The 27,643-nt window shown below is 38.7% G+C and overlaps 1 long non-coding RNA gene across 1 annotated transcript in view; it reads left to right on the top strand.

Moving 5' to 3' along the window:
* LOC116217209 overlaps positions 1-25,453 on the top strand; it is a 35,990-nt gene extending 10,537 nt beyond the window's left edge. Inside the window, exons 3-4 of the long non-coding RNA XR_004161402.1 lie at positions 23,143-23,245; positions 25,207-25,453. This is a non-coding gene — a long non-coding RNA (uncharacterized LOC116217209). The remainder of the gene's footprint in view (positions 1-23,142; positions 23,246-25,206) is intronic.
* Positions 25,454-27,643: the final 2,190 nt, after the last annotated feature.

Genomic DNA, 27,643 nt, shown 5'->3' on the forward strand with positions numbered 1-27,643 from the left:
AATTCTTTACTCAGGGGGTGGTGAGGCACGTGGTGCCCAGAGAAGCTGTGGATGCTCTATCCCTGGAAGTGTTCAAGGCTAGGTTTGATGGGGCCCTGGGCAGCCTGGTCCTAGTGACTGGCAACCCTGCCTGCGGCAGGGACGTTGGAACTATATGATCTTGAAGGGCCATACCAACCCAAGCTATTCTATGATTCTGTGATTCCCTGTGCAAGAAGAACAAGTGGATGGGGGTAAGTAAATGGTTACAGCAACCCAGCAAAACTTTCTCCTGCTCTCCACCAGATCCCAGCCTTCCTGTCAGGCTTTCTGAATGGCAAGAAACTAGGCAATACTAACAAGTATATGGTGGTAGGATTCAGCAATCCCTCTGATTTGCCAGAAGAAACAGCAACTGCCTTCACCCCTCCTTGCTCCCTTTACAAGGGCAAAAAAAAAGAGGTCTGCATGAGGTCCTGCAGCAGTAGAACTGCTGGACTTCCAGGTCTGTGCTTTACAGCTGCCACACAGCATAACAGCAATCAGGCTTCAGATTTTTTTGGCTGTGGCTGTGTTTTTGTGCAGTATGGAAAAACAGCCTGTCAGATATCTGCAAATATACAAATACAATTGCATACATACATTTCCATATGTGCAAGCAAGCAAATAAACTAGAAGGGTGAAAGCTTTGAAGAATTCTAGCTCTAGCTTCTGAGGCACACCCAAGAGTCCTGTTATTACTTGGTTGTACAGCCTTTGTTTGAGAAAGTGTCCTAATTTCAGAGCACACAAGAATGATGCTATCATTAATAAAATATATAAGTGCATGTTTTCTTGCGACTCTCAGCCAGCATAGTATAGTGGTCTTAAAAGGAAACAAAAAGTAATCTGAGACTGAAAACTTGCTGCTATTTTCTATTATTCTGGATCTTCTCTCCTTGTCCTTGCTATTTGTATGTAAAAAAACCTTGTAATTTGACAATAGTAACATCCATTAACAGTTTAATTGGATTGCAAAGAAATGGTGTAATTGAAAAGGGTATAGTCCAGTGATAAGCAAATTGATAAGTTGCATTTCAAATCAATTATAACTAGCAAAATATTGGGTAATAGGTTTATTTTTCAGGATGACAAAGTCTCTAAATACTAAATGTCTACAAATCTCTCTGATAGAAGAGGACAATAAAGTGATAGATAACTATAATGGCGTAGAAACCAATGTTACTGCAATGAAATCAAAAGTTACTGCTCATTTACAAAGTGTAGCTCAGAACACACTTTGCCCTGAAGTGCTTTCCTCCTTGACCATCTGTGTACCACCTGCTTTGAAGCCATTTGATGGAACAGGAAGTGGACTGAAGTGACAGTTCATGATACATATAGTGTGACAACCAGATAGAATTGAAGCAGCTTGCGTTTCTCTCTCTGTAGTGAGAGATAAATCTCCTTCCAAGGTGATATCTGTGAGGAGCATACAAAGTAGTGAATGGTCTGTGAAACTAAATCCTGACGGTACAACCTGGAGAAAAAGAGAGGCTTGAGGTCAAGTTCTTTTAACCAAAAGAATTCTGCAGATTCCAAGCTGGATGGCTTTCCTCTGGAGAAGATACTTGGCGTGTCTGGTGCAGGATCATATTCCAGGTTCATGTCTTTATTATTTACCTGTGGTGGTGCTTATTTCCTAGCCATCCAGATTTTATAATCTAAAATATTGAGGAATGATTAAAAGAGAGAATGATTGCTGCTAGACATTTCAGTTTACAAAGCACAATACTCTGCCGAATCACACAGAGCTAACTGAAGACATACTTCACACACCTTTGTAAGCTGAAGGCTACTGAATGTAGCAGTCTGATGAGAGGAACCAGAAGCAAATGAGGCTGAGCCTCTGAAGAACAGTCCTCCATCCATAGTGGAAAACGGAATAGCTGATACAGAAGGCAAAGTGCTCTCTCAGCTGGTATTCCTCAGTGACAAGATCCCCCCCAGTGCTAGAAGTCCTAGACTTTTTGGTAATACCTACAGCACTGCTTTAGGCACTGAAAGAAAGATTTACATTTCCCAGCTCTGTTGGGGCTGACTACAGAAGAATGGTTGCTGAGATAATTCTTCCGCCAACTTGAAAATTTTAGGAGATAACTTAGTGGATATAAAACCTTCTGAGACATTAGCAAATTTCTTATCTTCTTGTCTTGTCTTTCCAGAATTACAAGGAAATTAATTACAAGAACACTTCTAAAGACCAGTATTTTACCTTTAAAGGATATTATTTTGGGTACTTTTGGCCACATACATGAATATATTGCACCATGTACATTGTACTTCTACATGAAAGCACAGTCTAACAACCAGAATACTTAAATTGTTTTCCAGGGAAGATATGTGATTTTAGAACATTGAAGAAGAATGACAAAAACCCTCAATAAGCCCCAGTAAGAGATTAAAAAGAAAAAAAAGGCAGAAGCATAGACTGTAAAAAGTGTTTGGTCAGTAGCTATGATGAAGCCAGGGATAGGCTGGCTCCTCTAGTTGTGTTTTAATCAGGAGATCTTTACTTGGACATTAGGGCTGGGAAGCAGCAAAGCCTGAGGCGCAGACTTGGCAAAAGTGCCCAACATTGCCCTACTATTGCTTTGATCCCCTTCCAACTGGGGAAAATCTGGACAGAAACAGAGGGAACATTGCAGCTCTGCACTTTCCACTATATACTGATTATCTTGATCTCTCTCCTCAAGCTTGCATCAATTGCCTTCTCTTGGCTGAAAACCCATTCATCATTTTATAACTGTGAATCGATGAATCTCAGTATAAACCTTATAAGCTTTAAATGGTCCAGAATTAGTATGCGTAGTGGAAAGAGTCCAATCAATCAATCAACAAAAATTAATCTGTCTTGTAAAGAATGGCCTTCAGATCAATTCCCTTTGTGAGCTGAGCCACAGTATTGACTGAGCTGTGGGAACAGATGATGAACCTAAAAATTCTGCAAATTGAACGATTTAAATTAGTACCACAAATATTAAATCAATCCCAGGTGATGTGTTCTAGTGTTTATCCTAAAATTAAATCTGGACAGCTGTTGAACAGTGTTATTTTTCATACATTTGTAGCTCTCTCGGCCAGATTTCTGTCCTGTTCCAGTGCTTTTGTTGTTTTATATTTGCTGAATTGGAACTGAATTCTAATCAGTCTGATTAGGGATAGTTGGCCTCAGGGATTTTTCATGTGTGACAGAGAAAGAGAGAGAAGGGCTGATTGGAGTTGTGACTCACTGCATAAGGAACGACCAAAGTTAGTACCTCTTTCAGGAATATAAGCAGAGCAGAATTCAAGGATTGTGAAGTCTTCTTTAGCATGAGCTCACAGATCAGTGCAAAACATTTAATTGACTCAGGGTGTATGTGTACCGTTAGTGCCCTTAGTACATGTCTAGCTCTTGAGCGATACACAAGGGTTTGGTTTTTGTTGTGATTGGTATAAATCCTTAAATCTATTCTAAATTGGAAAAGAAAGAAGGAAGGAAAGGAAGGAGCATTATTTTGTCATCTAGGCATGATAATAGTGATGTCTTCCAGCTTTGGTTATTTTCCTGTTGGAAAAGAGCAGCTTTCAATATCTGGAAGCAATAATCAAAAAAAAAAAAAAAAGAAAAAAAGAAAAAAAGAAAAAATAGCATTGCATCACTCTCCTTTCACAGCTGTAAGACTCTCACCAAATGCATCTGCTTCCCCACCTAACGTCAGATTTGTATTCAAGTTTCCTTTGAAATAACTAAGCTGATGAGAAATGTTTTCTGGGCTGAGAAACAGAGTTGTACTCTAACAGAGGTTTGATTGGGGCTGGTGTAGGTGATGTCGAATGCTCAGATTATTCTTAACAAAATTACTGTTTCACAATAGTGTTTGCGACTTTCCTACTCTTTTCTTCTCCAGCAATAGCTGTTTCTTTTACACCAGAAGCTGCACAACAACAAAATAGTCAGAACAGGTGGAAAGCAATGGCTGGAGAGCTGTAAGTGAGGAGGGGAGCTGGCTCAGGGAGGCATCGTGCAGGGGAGTTTGTTTGGGCAGCACCCAAGACCACAGCAAGGGCTTCAGTTAATGATGGGCACTGTGATTTCTTTTGCAGATGATTCATAGCACACAATAAAAAAGGAGGGCATAAAAACCAGTCTGATTAAATACAAGGGCACTGAAGGAAATATTGGCCAGGGAGAACCTCAGTCTCCCCTTTCATACACATACTCTAAGACACAATAGTTTGGACTGGGTGGGCTCATGTGCCCTTGTTCCTCATAGTTAACTGGTATCTCACAAAAATACATGGGAAGGTGAGTGAAAAAATCCCTGGACAATACAATAAACATTTCCCCCATTCTTTTCTTAAATTCATGCTCTTTCTCTCCAGTAGCTGAAAGTTGACTTTCTCCTTGAAAGAGCTAGCTTAATTTAGCAGATAACAGTGCATTTTTTCAGAAGTTTTTTAAATATCCTGGAGACACAGTATTGTTTCATCTCTCCTGTTTGCTTTCTTAAGAAGATACAAAACAGTTCAGTTAAGTGCAGCAAACAAAAAATGAAAGCTGTTATGTATGTCCTCATATATCCATATATACACATATATATGTGTATCTACCTGTGGTTGCACTGGGGGTCACCACAGCCTCGGTAGCCATATATACTGTGGTCATTTTCTGGTAAGGCACTAGCTCTGGTTGCTGAAGTGATTTGGGATGAATTCTTCACTGAATCTCGATGTTGCTGTTGCAATGGTAAATTTTGATCGCGTGGAAGCTTTTAAGATCAGTAAAAATTCCAGACTCTTCGTGGCAATGTGTCCTGTTTACTGTTGCACCATTGTGGCCATTGCTGTAATTCAGGTACAATTCAAGTGTCATTGAAAAACACATCTAATTTAATGACTTTTCTTCTCAGAGCATTAATGGAAAGGCTCATATGATACAAATACATTTGCAAGCAAGGACAATTAACTTAGCAGTAGCAGCTGGGTGAGAAATCTGTGGCCTGAGAGCAGAGAGAGGTGTTATGTATATTACAATGCCCAATAAATCATTTAAAGCATGAACCAATTATCTGATAATTTCCAGCGTCTGCTCTTCAATTAACAGGCTGAATGTGCACCTTTAAAGAAAAAGAGTGATGTATTAGATTTTTTTTCAACCTAAAGATAATATATATGGATTTTGTTATTAGTTTTTAGATTAGACTCCACTGCTGAGAGTCCAGCTGCTTTCACCCTGGTTTACAGTGAGCATGGGGTTACCTGTTCTCTGCAGCTGATGGCATTTCGTAGCACATCCAATATAACATTAAAATTTGAAAGTTTTAATGATGAGATGAAAGGGTCCATGGGAGCAGGCTGGGATAAAATGCCCTCTGTGGGGCTGTGGTGCAGGTGGAGAAAGGAAAGAGTATGGCAACGAAATGTGTCTTTGTAAGGGAAGCTTAGTCACTTGATTCAAGTGTCAACGCAACAAAAGTAATCTGACTCTCCTCCTTTTATTGGTCATTTTAATCTCTTCTTCTCGCTTCCAGTGAGTTTCTTATCTGTATGAATTCTCGCAGCAAGCAAAGCCAAACTTATTAGTATTCAAGTTATGAATTAGGAGAGCACAAGCACCCTCATGCATTCTTCTTATTATATGTTGAGTATGTTTATGGATTAATTACACAGGGAAAATTAAAAAAAAAGATTAACGTTCCTAAAATTAGAGCTGGTATTCAGGCAACATGCCATAGGGGCTTTACTGCCCAAAGCGGCATCCTGATCCAAAGCACTGCAGAGCTGCTGAGGGGTCCCTGGGAGTGCAGGTCTCACCTCCTGATGCTAGCACAGATGCTCAGCTCTGGGGCACACATTAAGGGAAGCCTCTGAACCTGAGCTGGGGTCACAGTGAATGTTGAAGGCTGTTCTTCATGAAGCTGTGAACCCAATGGTGGAGTCACCATCCCTGGTGGTGTTTCAGAGGTGTGTGGGTGTGATGATGAGGTACTTGGTTAGGTGGAGGGCTTGGCAGCGGTAGGTTGATGATTGGACTTGATGATCTCAAGGGTGTTTTCCAACATAAATACTCCTATGATTCTATTATTCTATAAGGGGACTCATGGAAAAGAAATATTAAAGAGTTGTTAATCTCTATGGTGATTTGCAGACAAATTGCTTTGCAATTACTGAGAGCAACTGTATGGTATAAAAGCTTTGTGCCTTGCAAGCAAAGCAAGATTTCTTCTGGAGAATTTCTAGATAACATACTGCACAGTAAAAGATAAATTCATACACTGAGTCCAATTGATTCCTGAAGTGGTGCAATGAAAAAGATAGATGAACTGCAGTGGAACTACCAAGTCAGGAGTTCTTGTCCAGAGCTCCAAGGTCAAATATACAAAAACTGAAAAATAACCCAGCAGTGGAGTATATGTTCTTGACAGAAATTTGCAACATTAGCATGAGAATTGTTTTGCATTTATTTTAAGAAGTGCATTATTAGGTATATTATTTATCTTAACGCTCTTATGCATACAGCATGCAAATGCTTCATCAGCTTCTTTATGCTTAATAAAAATAATATACAGCATCTTCTAACTAGTTTTAAACTATTTACTGCACTTGGTTTCTCTTAATTTTCATTTAGTGATGTAAACAGTAAAAATAGAAAAATTACAAAAAATAGAAGTCATATATTAATTATATATTCAGCTTTATAGATTTTTTTTTATGCCTGGAGCACTGCATAAATTAATATACAAAACCCAGAATGTGAATTACAAAAGGTGCACTCTGATATCAATACTAAATTTAGGATTTAATCAAGTTGGGTGTGCAACAGTTCAACCTGATGGCATTCAGTGTTAGCTGTGCTTTAATAGTCCACATTATAACTCATCTAATTTTAGAATTTTGATTTGTTTATTGAATAAAATAATATTATCTACTCTGAATAATCAGTAAATAATTAACTGTGTATTAACTAGAGAGATGGTTTAAATTTCATATCTTTGAAATAATCCTGGATTTACAAGAACTAATGATGACTAATCTCACTTAGTACTAAAGAGAACAAGTGCTTATTAGAAATTTAGCCCTGTTTTTGCTGTTTTTACATGCATAAACCTTCCAAGATTTAACACTTGATGAGACTCTGCAAGAAAGCCAAGTATAAACCATGGATATAGTTAATTGAGGAAAATCTGCAACTATATTAATCCTCAGAAAATTAAAATTAATAGAAGAATTTCTGTTAATAAACTGCATTTCAGAGCATTGCCCGAAGCAATTGCAGCAAAACATCATTGTTATTCAGTAGCACTGTGTGGGTGGAGAGCAATGAGCTGAAAGGGCCTGCAGATCATTGCTTGTGCGTTTCACTCATAAACACAACAAATGGCTTTATTGCAGAGCGATGTAGTTACACACGATATGCTGTGATGAACATTTTTCTTCAGTGTTACATTTCCATGCAAGTTTTTGTGTGCCCCGGTGCTGTCACTGTGTTGCCAGGACAGCAGTGAGATGGAGATCTTTGTCTCAGAGGTTGTTTCCTGCTGCAGTGAGAAGTGCTGAATGCTGAGAACAAAATCCATCAGAAAGTCCCCTCTAAGGCCCCAACTTCCCATCAGTCCCTCCTCTGTCTGACATATATCGCCTTTGCTACTTCAATAGAAGAGAAAAAGCGTGAGGGTTTAGCAACTTGATGAAATTTAAAAGAGCAAATGTGTAAAGTGTGGGTATAACCGTGACAGGAAACCTTCTCTGCAGGAGGCAAGGGTAAGATTAATGTTATGTTGACTCAACAGAAAGAGAGGGGATAGCTGAGTAGTTTGGGTTGTAAGGATCTCCTGAAGTTGCTGTAGGTCTTCTGAAAAAGATTGGCTCTGCTGTTCCTCGGGCCAAGCGTCCATTGACAACCTGACAAGACAAGCTCAGCAATTTGGCCAGGCTTTGTACGCAGCGCAAAGGAAAGACCTGCAGGTTGTTCATGTTTGAAATGGCTGCAGTGGGATTTTAGTGTTCTGAGTAATTGCATCTGTGGTCATAGCACACGGATGACAGAGCAATAAAAGTCATGGAAAGGAATAATAACCTCCATGGCTTTGCCACTGCAATTCAGATGGATGACAAAATACAACACCATGCTTGAATTTTTCTAAAGAAAAAAAAATCTTTTTTTGGAATCTTCTTCATCCACCTATCTACTAAAGAATTTACTTCTCCAGTTCTTACTAGTAAGCAGCAAAGATTTTGTATATAACAGTAAGAAATAAAGTTTGTAATAATTTTCAGAAAACAATCTTCAGCTGCTTTCCAGCCTACATTGTGAAATATTTCTCTCTCTGCTTTCTTTTTTTCTCTGTTTTGTGTTGGAGCAGTAAGGAGTTCTTATGCACTGAGATTCTCCATAGAGAGTTCAGATGTTAGGATGATAAACAGAAATAAAATAGTCCTTTAAAATCCTAGACTTGTTTGTTGTCCGTGTGCAATAGGAAATCTAATGTATTTACTGCTGATGTGAATACGGATAAGCTAGTGGCAAGTAGGAAGGATGATTATCACAGTGAGAATTCATCTACTAAAAAAGACTAAACACATACAGCAAAAGCCAGAGGATACAGAAATAGCAGCACTGGCTAATATGGAACAACTACAGGATCAACTATTTAGTTTTAAGCACTATTCTGTCTTTGGAAAGGTTTTGATGTGGCTCAAAAATGGCTCAAATAATTTCCTCATATTTACATTCAGGGTTGCTTTTGCAGGTACTATAGAAGCTTTTCTACTCCTGCTGTCACTGCAAGGCTTGTGTGCCTTGTGGAATAAACTCAATTTTTTATCTTTCTTGAGTATCTGAAAAAGAGTTGCTCATGAGAATCAAGCACACCCATGTGTGTACAACCCAAGTGAAGAGCTGAGCAAAGGAAATGAATAAAGGGAATGGATTAAACTGAGAGGTAAAGGGGATTAAGCAGCAGTATGCTCCAGTGAATTGACTTCAAAGAGCAAGAAGAACTGAAATCCTGGGCAGGTGATATCCTGATCCTGTGGGAGATGATAGCCAAAATCCAGCTGATGTCTTTTGGTCTCTAATTTGCTCTCTGTATTCTATTACTTTACTTTGTAGTTGCAGGTAACCCTCACTGAAGTAATTCAGAAACTGAGTTACCACACATACATGCACATCTGTGTGGTCTCAGGCTCTGAACATGGCACCAGGTCAGCTGAATCTGTACTTTGAGCAGCGTGCAATGATCTCATGCAGCAGTCCTTACCTGCAGCCCTTTTTTATGTACTGACATGGGGAAGCTTGCACACCATTCAGTCCCAAACGTCCTTCACATCACCCTGCTTCATCATACCCAGCAAGGTACCAAAGCTGTGACTGCTCTGTAGGTGTGTCCATAACATGAAGAGAGTAACAAACCTCTGTACAACCTCAAAGCGACTGGTAACTTGAAAAGCCAGAAGACTATGGATTCTAGAAGCCCTTCATTAGGACAGGTTACATTCATGCCTATCTTAGAGCCACTGATTGGAATCACTGTGGTCTAACACTCATGTGACTTACAAAAGAATGAGATAGAATCTCTAAAATAGTTTGATCTTGTTTCATTGGCAATATCAACAGAAATAATAAAAGAAGGAAAAAAGCTTGCTTGATATTTTTATATTTCCAGTATTTGCTCTTTTGATTAATGATTAATAATACAGACATTTCAGCTGAGTATTTCTGAAAAGCTTCCTGACAATAGGAGACCTCAGAAGTTATCCACCAGACTAAGTGATACAGCTTTGTAATTTATAGTATCTTTATCTCATTTTGGATAAAATGGTAGTAAATTTAGTGTAGAAAAAAGTCTTGCAAGGCTGAGAGTCTAGATTAATTGATGTAAAGGAGAGAAGGTCATTGATTTGAAAGTTCTTTCCAGTTCTAATTTCTATGCACTGAGGAGGGTGACAGATAACACTTCATGAAAACTGCATTTTTATTGACTTTTGTGATTAAATGATTCTGTTGTTCAAAGTAATTCTTATATTCAGTGGATATGCTTAGCTGTATAGTAGCAAACCATCTATAAGCAGTAGAAAAAGTACAACTGTTCTGACTCCTGCACTGAATAAAAATCAGAGGGTAAATTCTTCAAGCCATGAGTGCTTGTCTTGCAAAATAAATCATAAGAATGAGCCAATGTGTAATTAATTATTCTGCCTTTGGCAGAACTTAATGCATTTAAGCGATCTGTTTGATTCAATAAGTTTAATCAATTCATTTCATTGTTGATCAGGAGAGGAATGCAATAATTTAGAAAACTGACTTGCTTTAATGTGTGAGTTTCGCTTTGTTTTTGATACAGCCTGATAAGTAAATGAGGAATTCTCCTAATGTTTAGCTTATGTCTGCCCTGATAGATGGCTGTCCATTGCTAAGGCTCAACCTGCCATGTGTTTCACCTATCCAAATGGCTTTTCTGTGTGAGGGCTTGGGCCCTGAACACCTGCATCCACCTAATACTTCTTAGAAATTGTAAGTGATGCTGATTTTTTAGAGTTTATGCCATTGAAAGTAGGATTTTATGAATTGCTCTCTGGTGCCTTGTGGAACAGTCTGTCTCTCCTCTTACGACTTTGTCAGCCCAAAATACTGACAGGAGTTCTCAGCAGCATCTTCAGGAGACTGTGAGGTAGCCAAGAATAGATGGGGACAGGCAGGTCTGTTAGAGGCAGCCAGGCCGAGGGGCAGCACTTACTCAGATCTGCAATTGACAGAGCAGATGACAAACGTGCTACTCTAGAGAAAGAAAAAAGCTCCAACATCATCTCACTCCAGCCTTCTCCAGTCACAGCCTGAGTTATATTGACCCCAGTGTGTCTTCACAAGGTAGCTGACCTGTGTGGACCTATGCCAGGAGCTTGGTTCAGTCTTTTTCCACCAGAGACTAAAATTCCCACATACAAATAGTATTCTTGTTCATGATCATGTCCCAGGTGTGGAGAGATCAAGAAACCTATTGATAAGGCATCACATTCTGAATAGAAATTATCAACTCAGCTCACCCAGGATGAAGCTGAGCCTCTTTTCAGAGTGAAAAAAGTGCTGGGCTTTGTGAGGGAGAACTTTGTAGCTTTATTGCTACTGAAATTGCAATCTGTCAGGGACAATTCTGCCAAAAGAGCTGCTTGTAACCTGGTTCCTGTGGCAGAGGTCAGCACAGACAGTACAGGATTTTGATGACCTTCCACTTCAGTAAATATTGCTAAACCAAAAGGTAACTCATACCTGATTAATTACCATGTTCCAAAAAAACATATTTATTATGCTCTAACTTATTAATACAACATTTATGTGGAAAATAAAAGGCTATTAGGAAGCAAAACATGTAAAATCTTAATCTCCTGAGAGCCAAGTTGCCAAGGCAATAAGCAAAGCAGACATTTACTACTTGGCTTAGACTTTTTTTTCCACTCTTAGCAAACAAACAAGCTGCTGTGGTTAGCAAGGTAGGAATGAGGGAAGCAACTGGCCGTACAAGCCCCTGATACCCCTAAAGGAGTGCTGCTCATTCCATTCCAGAAGTTTTCTGTCTGCTTTTTCACTGAAACATATCTGAAACTGACCCTTAAATTCTTGCTTAGACATGCCAGTATAGATTTTCCATCTTCACTTTAGTTTTCAGCAGTTTTTTAGGGTTTTTTACGATATACATAAGTTGAAATTTGCTGTGGTAGGAGGCTAAATACAAATTGTTTTAAAAAACAAATAAGATCAGACTTAGTCTTTGGTCCAATAGATGGAGTCAAATATTTTGACTTTTAGCCAGCTCAGTATTTTCAAAAGATTTTGCCAGATTCATCAATATGTTTCTAGAATTATCGCTCCTACTACCAAAGTCTGAGACAAAAGTTTCTCATCTGTGAGATAAATCATTAGTGCCAAAGATGATTAGGAACCTGGGAATTTAGATTTTGAGTGTCCTACCTTGTTAAAGCTGATCAGAGCTGGGTCATGACTAGGATGGACATGATTGCTGCAATCATTTTAAAATACACTGGTAAGAATATTTCTTCATGCACAAAGATGGTCTCAGATTGATTTCTGCTGTTGTTAATAGCGAAAGAGTTACTGAGTTTTTTCTCTGGTTGGAACAGACATTTTCTTTTTAACTACAAATTCTGAGTCATCAAGGGTCTGCCTCCAATTAGACAATGTTAGATTGAAGCAGTTCTATATAATTTCACATAGAGTGTTTTATTCCTGGTAGTTCTTCTACCTTCTAATTAGATGCAGTAGGTGGGTCTGATTCTACATTAGGATATCTCTGTATGCCGACTGAAGGCAAAAGCCAGTTGTGCAGTGTGAGCAAGAGAGGGAACTGGAGCACTGCAGTCAGCTGTCACCATTCACACCACTCTCCAGTGCTCATGTTCTGCAGAGGTTAAAGCCAAGTTTGTATGGCAGCATCAGTTCCGTGGCAATTCCACTGCTTGTTTTCTGTGCTGAAATACAGAAAATAGTTGGGTTCAGATACAGTTTAACTGTGAAAATGTACACAGTTTGACACTGCATCTTGGCAGGTTGGTCTTTTGGGCAAATTGGTATGATATAGCTCATGCACGGTATTTTTGCTGGAAGGCATACTAATGTTTATTAGAAGGGCAGAGGGAAAAACAAATTGATTGATGAGGTCTTCAGCCAGTGTTGGCAGTTTTAAAGTTCCTAACATTTGTCTTCAGAAGATATGACCACAGAGAGGTTAAGTAAGCTCTATGGTTTATATATTACATACCATTACAGTACTAAAGATAGAATTCAGGAAATTCTGATTTCCAGTCCTGTGATAAGACAATGAGAATACATGAAGTGAAAAGCAAAGACATACAAGATATTAGCCAAATTTTAATTGAGCCTGTTCCCGTGTTCCAAAACTTCACAGTTTTGGTAATATTTAACAGCACTTTTTACTTCCACAGAATGGAATTAAAATGTCCCATTTCATCCCCTTCCATCAAAGGAGGACTCATGTTTTTGTAATTATGAGAAGTGACTACTTATCAGAGTATGCTGTGAGCATCTCAGCCAATTGGAGCTGGAGCTCAGTGCGGGCTTTTCTAAGTCACTGGCTGTGCTCTGCTTCATTGGCAGGTACAGCTGGGTGCATAAATGAAATCTTACCAGCTGACAATAGAAACATATACTTCTGTGTCTCCAAATGTTTGTGTTTCTGTCAAGCATCGTGGCATTCAGGATCACTGGAAGCAGGGTCGATAATTTGGTAGAGCTGGTAAAAATTTATTCTGCTCTGTGATCTATCGACTCCGTAGAAATTTATGTTTAGAATCCTACCAGCTCCGTGGGCTTGCACTGAGAGGTCTATGGAGTCTGTGTGTAACTGTTGATACTTATCCCACATATCCCACATCCTACTGGTGAAACGGTGTCTTTTTCCAATCCAATAAACAAAGTTTGCAGTGAACCATCGTATATTGCATTGAGTAAGATTACATCCAATAACATGTTCTGGTCAAGTATTGAATCAGATCTTGAAAAAGCAAGATGTCAAGTGTATCCTTTCCAACTAAGTTGTACTAAAAAACAAGGAAAATATTTTTTTGATGAACAGCACAAAGAAACATCAACTTCGTGTTTTGGAAATTGTACAAACAATTATACACTCAATACCGTACAGAGCCTCAAAAAGAGGGCGAGACTGCCAGCTTACTGAAGGGAAATAACATCACTTTCATAAAGCAAATGTGGGTTGATAGAGTGGTCTGTGATGGCACAGTCATGGTCCTTTTGTGCCCAAAGCTCTTCCTGAAACAGGAATTTCTCCACATTAATCCCTAAAGTGAGCAGGAGAGCTGTATGCAGTAGAAGCACAGCAGTAAGTCATGCTTTCTGAAAGGGCCTTGTCCTGTACTGAGAAAATACCTTGGAATTCTCCAGCAAGATAAAACCAGAAGCTTAAAAAGTTCTCTAAGGAAAACTCACAGAGTTCCACAGAACCTTTTGAGAAAGAGATAGTACATGAGAATACATGAGATGTGCTGGATATGTCATCTGCTCCCCCAGGAGTTCCTCTTCCATCACCATCAGCATATTGGAGCAACCTGGGTTCTACAAAGTCAAATCTGAAACCAAGCAGAATCAGAGTTGTCTCAGGACCTAGAGGAATATCCCATACAGTTTATTGATTCTAGGGGATTGCATAGATTGAAATGAGCTACTTGGAAGAGCATTGCTGCTCTCAGTGTTGTCTTGCTAAGATGTTTCAGGGGGAATAAATAGAGATGAGCACATTTGTCACTGTCTGGTAGTGTCAAGAGCAAGGTGCAGCATTTCCTTTACCAAGATAATCCAGTAACTAATGTAATTGTTCTGCTTCTCAAATTTGGCTCTTTTGAAGAAAGTGCAACAGTGACAATTGATACAAAAGGCTTTGATCACTGTTTTGGTACAGAGAAGACATGAATCATGGAATCAGATAATGGTTTGGGTTGGACGGGACCCTAAATATCATTTATTTCCAACCCCTCTACCGTGTCTCATGCTTTTATGTAGCAAGTACTGTGAATGAGCAGTAGGAATAAGATTAAACAGAGGATTTAGTAAGGAGGTTTTATGGATAATCCTCTTTGAAGCAAGAGAAGAGTGACAGTGAAGAGCCAGCTATGAGTGCTGCCTAGTAGAAAGGACACAAAACTCGAGTGAAAGAGCTGGTATCAAAACACTGTCAGGGGGACCCTAACCTAGCTAGAGTGGTACGAAACAGAAGTTCTGAAAACACTGCAGTTATTCTTAATTTAACTAGTATTGTGACCAAGATGAGATTACACTTAGAACTGGCAGCAATGAGTCAGTTATGGGATGAGCACAGATTCAGACTTCCTGCTCGTGTGAGCAGTACAGGGTCAGGTGAGATTGATGCCAGCTGAGAATCTCACCCAAGGCATGCATACAAACCAGCTCCCCACAGAGTCAGTCTTTGCAGCGCCCGCCACAAGAGCAGCAGTGGCTCAAAAGAGCAGGCTGTGGATCTAGGCCCAGATTCCATTGTGGTTGGTGGTAGAACTGTGATTGACTTCGTGGCAGATGTGGTTGAACGCTGAGCTTAATGAGCCTGTAGTGAAGAAGATTCTTGATAGGTTGTTCTCAGCTTTTCCTGTTACAGAAATTATAATTTCACTGAACACACAGAGTAAAACAAGTCAGATATAGAAAGTCATTACAAATAAGAGAACTGACATTAAATTTAAAGGAATTAAACATTTCAAACATTTTCTTAAAAGCCATATTCTCTGAGAACACATGAACCTGCTTTAGTAATCCCTGTTCTCAACAAGTCAACAAATTCACACTGCTTCGGTTTCTGACTGTGTTCATATCAGACTGACAGGAAAAGTGCCACAAAGGGCAACTAAACTCTTTCTAAATCAAACTGTACTTTCATTTGTATAAGTGGAAGCAATAGGAGACAGTGGACAGTGCTTGATGAATTCAAAAGATCTTTAACATTTAGTTATTTTGTGTGTGTGTTTGTGTGTGTGTGTGATGTGGCAGCTCACCTTTAGGGCTGCACATTGATAGATGCATTTAACTCAAAGCATAATCATTTTTTTAACCTGCAGGCAAGTTTATAAGCATGTTTCAAGGCAAAATATGAAATAACCCACCTGGAATTGCTACAAATTATCAGGAAAAATCAACACAGTCAGAATTTCCAAGAAGATCCATGCAAAAAAATTAAAAAGTCTGAAAAAAAATCCTTATCATTCCTAATAAAAAAATTAAATGAAAGCCCAAGCCTTGTTTGTTAACGTTTCAGATGATGACTTGGTAACATGCCGCAAACAGCAATTTCAAGGAAGGGCTCTCAGTCACGAACAAGAACAACTTTGATATTTCTCTTCTGTAGAAATACTAAGGTTTTCCATAACCTTTTATCTAGAAGCTGAAGCATGGTAAATTCCAGCTGGAAGTAACAATTCTGTCTGTAATGTGAGGAAAACATTTATTGACGGCTACAGCAGATTTTGTATTCTAAGCCATTATAAAATCAACATGAATGTTTTTCTAAAGAAATATTGTGTTCAAAGAAACAAAAATTCTCATATTTCCGATATGAATTGTTACTAAGGATCAAAAGGTCTGCTTTCAGTTCTGTAATGTATAAATATCAATGAATTGCGATGGCAAATTTCTTGGGAAAAAAAACATGGAGAATATTAATAAAAATCTTCACGTAGTTTTCAGTGCAAGGGCTGAGCTTAGCCGGGATCAAAATATGCAAAATATACTATTTTTAGTACAATGTGGAATCTTGCAGGCACCTTTCTGAATGGCTGCCCTACGTGAGAAGCAAAAACAAGCGAAAATTTAGCATCTGGTATATTGTGTCTCTCCATCCACTACCTGCTTATTGTTTCAACATAATTAATTTTCTTTGTGTGCTGGATTTTTTTTCCCTCCACAGAAAGCAGGAAAATGACATTTTCTCAGCTGTATGCAGACTCCTTCAATTTGATTTTTCAGCCCATCTGTAATTCCACCATATCTCAAAGTTCTGCAGGCTGCCAAGTTCAGTTTAAGAAGATCCAAATTTCACACATACTTCACTTGATAAAAACTGACAAAAGCAATTGGACAAATAAGAATACCTCGATAAAGTTTAAGGAGGTGAAGCCAACAACTGAGAATTTCCAGGCATTAATCTAAAAAGCAGTGGAAAGTTTCACACTGTAAAATCTGACATTTCCCTTCCATTTTGGAAAGACAGATCCAGTAATGGTGTCCTTATTGTGCTAAGGGTGAACCACATACTGTCCACAATAAGCAACAGAGACATTAACAATAAGCTACCTTTATCTACATTACAGGATTGGAGCACTCAGGATTCATAGAATTGAAAAAGCTCTTTGCTGTACAACATTAGGTTTCAAAGAGAAAAGAAGGAGCAGACACTGCAACCAGAAATGTCTTTAAATGTGCCTAATTAGGAATTTCCCAAGCAACTTCTGCAGTTATAAACGGCATAAAGTTCAGATTGGGAACCCAATTCCTGTTCTCATTGCCTTGTATTACCTTTTACTCCTGTGAAAAGGAATGTGATGATGATCTTCTGAATCTGCTTTTGCATTTGTCAGTATTAAGAAACAGGAATTGACCAAATATATAACTGCCCTCAGAATTCAGTTCCTATGGAAGGATCTTCCAGGAATGTTATTCTGGAGGAAACTATTCCAAGCTCAGACAATGAGGAGCATAGTCACTGCTGTAGAGCACATTACTATTAAACAAGAAACATGAGTGAAGAAAAGATGTATTACTCTGGCAATGTGGCAAGATAATTGCCAGTTTACTGACCAATAAAATCAAAGGGTTATGTAAATATCCTCCTAAGTAATAATGCATTTCAATAGCACTTTCTATTTCAGGTTTACCAGCACTTCTCTACCATTAGTGAATGAGTGTCACTTGGCTCTACTTAATCCTTCCAGTGCAAAAAGAATCCTTTCCTGGAGACTGTCCTTGTAGTACACTGTCTGTGTATGTCCTCCATGTGACAAAAAGGGAAACTAGAACAGTGTCAACTCCTGGTATTGTTTTAATCATGGATGGACAATTCTCTTTTCAAAGAAATAAAGTCAGCTTAATTTGGAAGCTTAACTCTAATTGTTAATACAAGCAACATGGTTTCAAGCTCTAGAATATGACCGTAGTGGTAATTTTTTATCCTTATTTAATGAAAAAAAGGCAAAAATTAGCTAAGCCCAACTTCTATTTATTTATTTATTTACCATAAAAAACTATATCCTGAAAGAATCCAGCTCATCTGACAGAGGTCTGTTCCCTGGCATAGTCCATCTCTCTTCTTATTCTTGTCTGAGCTTTAAAACAGCTCAGAAGAGTAAGAAGAGAAGAGAACAAATTTCTTTGGGAAAAGGAATTAGAAACCATAAAAGTGTATGTTTTCCCAGTAAGCATAACAAGAACATAAGAACAGTCAGACAGCTACAGAACAGTCAATGGAATTAAACCTTAGCTGAATTTAAAATGGAAATATAAAAATAAATGCTTGTTGCACAATTTGCGATTAACTCTGGGAACTCACTGTCACAAATATTTATTGGACCTTACCGCAAAGTACAGTTCTATAAATAAATAAAAACATGCTGTATAAATAAGAGAAATGTGCTATATATAATAATGTAAATTGTAGAATTAGTCCCAGAAGAACATAAAGTCATTGGAAGTAAGGAAATGTCCTCCTGTCCAAGTTGCTTAAAAAGACTTTAAAAGAGCCTTTTTTGTGCCCCCTTTGGGACCTACCTAAGATCCTCTCCCATGAAGAAGAGGATCTCCTTCATGTTGAAGGCTGATGGCCCTATTCCACGTATAGCCAGTACTGCTAGTCAGCATCATGAGCATGCAGTTCCTCTGGGTTTCCTCTCACTGATGCAGAAATTATCTGTGCAAAGGAACCAGGCTGCAATAATGTATGAATGCTGTATATTGATATTTTTGTTCAGGTGAAAGTACTGCTTGAGGAAGTGGATGGAAAGAGAACAAAACCGCAAGGGGAAAGACTTAAAATGCCTCACTATGTAAAGATGAATGTAAGGCTGTTGACAGATGATATCTGGTGATTTAGGCCTTTATTTGTCCCAGCTTTCTTATCATTCTTTCTCTTTCCTTGGCAATGTCCCCAACTCCATCAGTGGCAGGGCTGGCAGAAGAAGAAGAAAAATCCTCAAGGCTAATTGGTAACAGAGAGTAAAGCCATGTTCTCTGGCTCTGCAAGATGAGAGATGATGCTTCGCAACAACACGTGTTGCTTTCTGCTGACCGCTGCAGTGACAAAAATCTCCAGTAAAAGTACAAAAGGACAAAAATGTCCTTTGGTTTACTGAACCGCTTTCACTGGAGATTACTGGAGTGCTCTGAAATGGGCCATATGTAGTGTAGCTGGGTTGTCAGGCTAACCTTATTATGTTGGTTTAAAATACATATTTTATCTTCAGGTATTGCTCATGTTTCTGCAGAAAAATGAATATATTATAAAGTGTTTCCCCAGTAATTGCTTGTCACAGGGAAAAAACAAAGTTGAACCTGATTGATCAGCATGGAAATACATACTAGTGCACAACAAATGTGAACAAGATAAGCACAAGAGAAATAGAGGCAAAATGTTGAGGACTGATGGGGGAGAGTAGAAGCTCTGAGTCCTGGCTCAAAGACAGAACACTCAGAAAGATGAGGAAGAGGGCTGAGGTGCTGCCAGGACTATTTCTGTAATGACAGTTTCAAGTCCAAAGGCTTCTAATTTTAATCGGTTTGCAAATTCTTGTTTTTTGGGTTTTTGTTTTTTTTTGTTTGTTTGTTTGTTTGTTTGGTCTATTTCTTTCCTCGTTGTGATTGAGTTAATCAAAAAGAAATTTAGAGGAGAAAACTTCTCTTTTGTACCTTTGTACTTACACTAGATGGATGACACCCTTGGACTGCTGTCATCTTTATTGTGCTCTGTTGCCCGGAGAAGGCTCAGAGAGTTGTCCAAACTCTGAAACAAAAGGCTTAGGAAGAAAGACAGTTGGATGAAAATTCATTCTTGACAAACTTATGATCAAGGGACAAATCTTATAATGCTATGTGCACAAGCCAAAGACAACAGTTTTTGAATGAATCAGAGCATGAAGCTGACAACAAAATTTCTGATTACTTCAAACCTGATTTCACAGACAGATGTATCAGAATTGCCAAAAAATTACAGGATTACTGGAAATTATACCTCTCATGCACAGCACACCATTACCTTGACTCCCTTTCCTTATGAGAGGTCTTACAACTACGATGTCTCAACAGACCATCTGGCCACTTGGGTCTCATTGACTGTAGATTGTAATCAATATTTTCTTGTTGAAATCTCATTTTTCTGATGAAAGATGAGAAACTAAAAGAAGGGAGAAAACCACAACTGTCCATGCTGTGTTTGCCTCATGCATTATCTACACTTACCTTATTGCTTATGAAGACAGATATTTTTTTCAGTCAGTGACGATCCCTGAGGTTTTGTAGTGATTTGTGTTGTCTTTGAAGCGGCTGTAAATTTCACTTTGCATTCTGTTGTAACTCAGCTCACACTCTGGGACACATTTCTGAGCTGATAGAAGTAGTCTTCAGAGAAATCCCAAGTTTCTTCTGAAACTGAAAATTTCTCTTAGTATTTAACAAAGAAATTGGGTCAGGAGTCTGTGAATCTGCGTGTCTACAAAGCACCACAGTATCCATGGATTTGGATATTATGGGCTGAATTGTCCATTGTCCCCCAAAACTAAGAACAACATGAAACATCCTTAATCTTTGCCTACTTTGGAAGGACATCTTAGTCATATGGACAGGGGTTTTCTTTGCTTCTTGAATAGTAACAGTAATAGTAGAGTTTCTGAAGGTGACTGAGTATGGATTCCTTCTGTTCTGTCATTTTACCCCTACTTCTATATTCCTTGCTGCATGCTCTGAAATGCAAGACCGTAGAAGACAGATGAAGTCTCTTGAGGTAAAGTTTCAGATAGACAAGATTTCAGATGGGGATTCCCCGCTACACCTAATGTAGAGATACAACTGTACATCCTTCTCTGTGAAAAGGTCCTTTGCTTTCTAGTTGTGACCTGATACGTGGAGTACAACTTCAGAGTCAGGCTGCTAAGTCGTGTGCTCCACCACCAGTTTTGAACACATCCTCATCTTTCCTGGCTTGTCCTGGCTTTGATCAAGAACATCTGGGCAAGAGAAAAAAGAAATTACACTGCAAATTATTGTGCCTTAACAGCCTGCTGAGACTCTTCCTTATTATTCAAAGTATGTCCTAGCTGTCCTAGCAATGTATCAAGTGTAATGGGAATGGTTCTTTATAGAGCATGGGAGAATGAATGCATGGAAGGAAAATGCTGGAAAACATATGCTACCTTCCTCTTTCTACAGTTTGTTAGGTAGCTATTTTCCTGGATGGAGAAAAAGAAAAACCCAGATAAGGTAAAACTTCAACAATGAGAAAAAGCATACAAATTGTTAGATGTGAAGCACCAAGTCAGAGTGAGGGAATAAAACTATAGCATTTTCCAGGAGATACGTAGATCAGAGATTGTGCTCGTAAAACATGACCCGAGATGTGACTAGCTAATGCAAACTCCTTGCTCCTACAACTGTAAGCTTTCTGTGGCACTTTACAAGCAGTGATAATTGCGTGTGGCCTTTCACAAGGGTGGATACAAAACCAGAGCCAGGTCACACATTAGCACTGCACTCAGCCAGCTTATTTATCAAATATTTGGCTGGACAGTAAATGCTTCTTCATTACACACACAGATTAATAGTGAGAAGTGATGTGAAGGCTGTGTCCAAGTCCTCTCCACAAGCCACCACTTATCATGGCCATCTTTCATCATGAAAGACTAACACAAACATGCTTTTCTTTGCCAGAGGTCATGTAAGCTATATTTTTAATTGAAAATATTGGGTAGACCTATTGAATCAACAGCTCTGAGAGGAGACAAAGTGTTGTCTTCCCAGAGGTTAGACACTGCTTATTCTACTCTGGCAGTTCAGAAAGTGCTTGAAGATTTCTAGATGAAAGGGACGGGGAAAGAGAGTAGTTGATTTTCAAATCATTAGGTACCTTAGAAGTTGAAAAGCCTAAACGAACTGTACCGGGATGGTCGAAAGTAGTAACATTTGATATCACAGGATTTCCAAACTGTGCAAAATCTGCATGGAATCAACTCAGAAATTTTTAGCGTCTTCATAGCTGACCCTTTGCCTTAGCATGGTTTCATTCTGCTGCATTCCAGTGGCTAAACATAAAGTGAATTCAAATCTCATCCACCCTGATCTCTCACTTACTCTATTTTGTATCAGCTTCATTGGGAAGGATGTGGTAAGGAAAGAGATTGCATATTTTGATAGTCTTTAATTATAATTTAAGTACTTTTTTAGCATTCACAAGACTATCTACGTGTGGGAAAGAATATTTGCCCCTTTAAATGGATGATGTTGAACTAATGACATCAAGTTGTATGTGCTGGCTTGACATGCTTGTACTTTTTCTGGATATCATCGCTGCTTTCATCTTTCAGATATCACCCATGCAGAGGCCTTGCCTTCACTGCAGAAGTGAAGAAGAAACACACTGCCAAAATATGTGATAAAACCACAGTACACAATTTTTCATACATCAACACTGTTGTTAATTAAGACAACTTGCAAATCTGGATGGGAACTGGGTTTTTTGGCTGTACTCCGTGTAAAGGAAAAAAACACAGAGGGTATTTCTGTTTTCTTGAAAGAACAGAGCTTCTAAACTGAGAGCAGTAGTGGTAGAGAAGGAGTGCCCATCAGGTTGAAGTTTCATTTACTGCAAGTTTCTTTCTCTTATTCCTCTTGAAGTAGTAATGTTGCTCAAATTCTCTGATTCCGAGGAATGCTGCTATCTTCTCAGACCCAAACTGATTAGCATGTGTCATTAAATCCAAGTACATGCTGTCTGAATACTGGCCATGCTCACTTCCAAGAGTCTGACTTTGAGTCTTGATCAAATTATGAGTCAGTGAACTTCCAAACTGTAGGAAATCTATTTCCTAGCTAAGAACAACAGCAAGGCACCTTGCATTCAGCTGATCTTACTTGCAACAAATGCAATGCTACCAATTTCCAGGGTGATATTTTTTCTGGACATACACGATGGAGTACAAGATGGTATTTCTTCTTTTGCTCTTTAGTGCTGAGAGCAGCAACCTACAGTGATTGCTGTCCCCTTTTCTCCTTGGCTGATGAATATATGATTGCACAATTAGTACAGCATGTAGGAAACAGACAAGGAACAAACAAGGCAGAGAAAGCAATTTATTTTGGAAGCAAAATAAAATGAAGTTACGCCCACAACTGTTGTGAAGAAATTCTGGAAGGGATTTTAAGAGATGTCAGTAGAACAACATTACATTTTGTGCAGTGTGAAAAGTGTAGACTTCAATAGGATTACTAGTGAAACCTGCCATAGAAAAAAATTGAAACAGAACAGAATGGCTTCAGAAAAGGTAACAGAAAAGTTTAGAGGTTTAAAATCAAAGCAACAATTTCTTCTTTCTTCTTTCTCACTGCAGACCTAACAGGCCATGTGTTGTTGAACACTACAGAAAAACAATTACTGTATGTTCAGGGAAGAAAGGCACACGCACAATTCTTCAGGAGCAAGCAAAGAGAAAGGTAACACTTCAGGGGAACTGAAGTATCTCAGAGAAGATCAAAGGTTGGACTGGGAGCAGGAGAAGACCTCACTGAGGTGCTCTGGGATGCACTGTGCTGTGCTCCCTTACAATTCATACTGGCCTCATGGCTTCATATTTGTGTTACTCAATTATTTCACTGCTGTTCTTTTGTTTGTCTTGCGTACTCCTCTTTCATCTTGTGAAATCCTGATGGGTTATGAGGATAAGTTGTTTGCTTATGGAAGGTAATTACTGCAAGAACTTCAGCACTCTTTGCAACATTTTGCAAGTGCAAACTTGTGAGTTTTCAGTATGATGTTGTGGTATGACCCCTGCATGGATATGAAGGCAATTAAGAAATGTAACTGACTTACTCAAAGGTAGTCTGCTCATCTCCTGAGCACCTCTAAGGATTTCTGACTTGTGCCCAGGATGTCTTGGTGTTGTAGGAAAAAAAGATGCATGCCAAATCCCCAAAAATACAAAACAAGGCTTACAAATAGGATTGATTTCTTCAGCACAAACACACTATCCTTTAATTTTTTTGACATTATTTTGTGTTTTCAACAAAGGAAGTTGTGAGTGAAAATTTTCAGTCCCCCTATCTGCAATTAAAATTCACATAATTCCTGAATTTTCTCCTCTTACTTTTTATTGGTGACTTGTTTTTATTTGGTACAGCAATGAATATAAAGCAAAGAGACAGTCTAAATTTAAGAAACAAGGGAGTTTGTAAAAGATTTGAATAGGAAAAATGATGGAGTGTCAAGGCAAAAGAGCAAGACAGCTCCCTTCATGGATCCCACGCCTGGTTCAAACCCTGCTGAAGTTTCTATAAGGATTTCACAGCTCTGAGCCCTGTCTCATTTCCACATAATAGAGCAAAGTCTGTGATGTTGACTTTTAATTTGCTTTTCCTAAAATAGTTCTTTCTGCTTCAAACTTTGGAAAACCCATTTACTGCAACGTTTCTCTTTTGTGTTAAGTTAAGCAAATTTGAAAATAAATATGATTTTTTTTTCAGTCACTTTTCTTTTATAAAATATTCTCTATTGGAGTGGAACAGATTGTGCTAAAACACCTGATTATAGCAAAATCTCTCCATGAGGCCATTTGGCATTGTTTCTTCCTTTTCTGCAAATGATATAATAGGAACAAAAAGCTTGAAGAAATTTACATAAGTGTATTTTATTCTTTCCTTGTACAGCATGTTAATATGTTCAGCGCTGTTGTCAAGAAGATTTATTATATCTATTCAAGCATAGAAGTAGCACGGATAGTAGCACAAATTGTTTTCAAGAGCAAGGAGGTTCCTGAACTGTCATAATATGTATGTGTGTGCATTTACCTCTCCAGGCTGCTCATTCATTAGGGTTTAGTGACAAAAGTCTTCTCCTGCCCCCAGTACATTCATGTTTGACTGTTAAATCTTCATGCGTGACATCTCACTTTGGCTCTAATTCTGCACTTGATGTTAGTGAACAACATCTGCATCCTAGGCTACCTGAGCTACCTGTGGATGACATTAAGCAGCATTATACTGGAGCTTTCTCTTGGGCTGACTGGTTTTGTCTCTGCTGACCTCACTGACCTTGGGCTTAGGATTCAGTGTTAGGGCAGAGCCCTGGTTTTTAAGAGGCTTCTACATGCAGAGGTAGCAAAGAGTTTCAGCATAAAGTGGAGGTGATGAGAGAAACACTTCCCAGGACCAGCAGCCATCCCATACCCAGCAAGGGAAGCAGATAGTTATGGGGATGGCATTACAGAGCACATGCAGCAGGAAAGAAGGGGGAGTTCAGTAATGAATTAGACATCCTGTTTTCCATCCTGCAAAACAAGCTGCAAAAAGACATGTATCTGATCAGTCTTTCCATATCCTCCATTAGCTTGCTCAAAACCAGATGACCTTTATAAAAACAGGCAGTGGCATTGCTTGTGATCTTCTTCTCTGATTCCTAGGCTGGCCACTGTGGGGACACCTGCAGATGTCTGCTTTCAATGTGATTTTGACCTGGACCCTGGCTTGAGGTAAAGAAGCACTGCTGTCCGAGGCTTCTGCTGAGTGTTACCATCGTGTTGGCAGCATGACTGCAACCTGCTTTTATGGAGGGGGAAAATGCTATTGTGGCTAAGATTTTGTTTTCTTTATACTATCCTTTATGTTTTTAAAGCACTCTTTCTCAACTAAATTTTAGGACATTTAATTTAATCTGAGAACTCCTATGAAAAATTAAATTGTTTCGTTTTCTTTTATTCTGTTTCCATGAAAGAAAATAGTCATTTTTAATGGAAGAGATTTTTATATAGATAGAAATAGTATTTAATATGGACTTGTTTTAGAGAAAGTAAATGAAAAATTCTTGTAGCACTCTTAGGCAATTGCTTTATTTTAATATACTACGCAGTCCCAGACCATGCAAAGGTTTTACATACAAGTGTCTTTTTCTTTTCTATGTGGTCTTCTAGGAAACTAAAAAGAGTATTAGAAAACCAGAGAACTGTAAGCTAAATCTACATAATTGACTGAAGAAAATGCCTAATTCCTTCTGCAGAGAGGATTTATAACCTTGTAACTTTATAATTTATACCACTACAATATTTATAACTGATTGGAATATAAAGTGGATGTTATTCACTTGAAGTTACTTAGAGAGAAGGTCTAATGTTTAATTTTTGGATACTTCCAGCACCTCTCTAAGGCAGGGAATGCTATTGTGTTATCTTTACAAATGGGAATGGAGAAATTAAAAGTGGCTTTCTGGTCAGACAAGGAGCATCTTACTGAAAGAAATGATGTCTCTAATTAGAGATTAAGGCTCACATTGTAGCTGTTAGCCTTCTCTTAATGGATTGTTTCAGTGTCTTGAGCCACTCTTGTGTATAACAAATTATCTGGCTATTATATTAATTATTTAGTAATTAAGGAACTTGATAATCCAATCAGTTGACCTCATTCCTAAAGGACAGACACTGCAGTGAATGAACTTTCAAAAGTTCTCTGTGATATTTTCATACCTACATGTATGAACTGCAATTTCACGTTTTTGCTGAATAGGGGAATAGAGGAATTGAATAGCATGATGGGAGGGACAGAGAGATGAGGGACTGTGATGATTTTATAATGTTATGTGATTTAACAATCTCTTACTACTAAGAAAAGACAGAGGAGAAATGGGTGATGCTGTAAGCAGGCAACAGTAAAAATCTTATGGGCAGAAGTGCTTACTTTATTGAGGAAAGCAGGATTAGAAAATGAGCTCTGTTAAGTAAATATTTTAAATGTAAAAAGAAATAGCCATTTTCCTTGGGTCCTTCTCAAACTATGTCAGAAGTTCTCGTCTTTCCATTGCTTTCTGAACCTCAAGATCAACATCCTGGATGTTTCAACTGGAAGCCTAGCAGAGCAGTGTCTGGGAACTAAGCAGACACTCTGCTGCAGTTAAGCTGCTCTGTGGACAGCTTGTGATGTCATCATCAGCCTGCAGTCATAAAAAACATCTGCCTAGACACTGGGCCAAAGAAAAAAAAAGAGGAGGAAGAAAAAGCAGGTAATTAAGGCCAGATGATGATAACTGGCCACCTTAATGGAGATCTGCAGTCCTAAAAGAGGTCATTTTGTAGACAGCTTCACTATCATGCCTTAAGCTGTCACTAATCCCGGAAGAATCCTAAATGTTTGGCACTGGATTGTTTGTATTTATTGAGCTTTAAAGGTCTGTTTCCATTGTCATCCAACAAGAGCTTATTGGAAGTGTGGGGCTGAATACAATCATCTGCAGCTAAGTCTGTGGTTTGTGAGTATGATTCTCCTGCAGATGGTTTCATTCATGCAAATAGCTTCAAGTGATTTCAAGTGATTTAATAACTTCCTAACTGTCCTGTGCAGACTTCCTACTTCTGTGCTGTGACCTAAGGCGTTGCAGCCCTACAAAGATGTTAACATCGAGCAGCACTGGCAGAGCTGATGGCAGCTGACCCATGGTATAAAGCTCAGCCCCATCCAAACAAAACACATCTCGTGTAGCTACCTTATAACTGTGGAGCGGGGCATGGAGGGGGAGAGAGGAATACTTCCCAGTTAGAAGACTATGGCCCCACACATGCAACTTTATAAAATAGATTAAAGTTGCCATAAATATAGAATGAAAGAGAGAGTTCTGCTGGATAAAATAAAAGCATTTGTGAGAGTAACCAGCACAGTCTCAGTACAGAGAGAAAGCAGGTAGATGGAAGAATAGGGACAGAGACAGAGCCAAGCAGCGTGGCTCCCCATACTGCCTTAGCATCTCTTCAGTTCTGCTTTGTAGTGACCTCTAGGAACATGATCACATCAGTCTCTGATGAGAGTATTAATGAGGAGAATAGATGGAAGGTCTGTTTGCTGCTCCCATAGCTT

This window comes from Meleagris gallopavo, chromosome 15, assembly GCF_000146605.3.
Source record: "Meleagris gallopavo isolate NT-WF06-2002-E0010 breed Aviagen turkey brand Nicholas breeding stock chromosome 15, Turkey_5.1, whole genome shotgun sequence".
Classification (NCBI taxonomy): Eukaryota; Metazoa; Chordata; class Aves; order Galliformes; family Phasianidae; genus Meleagris; species Meleagris gallopavo.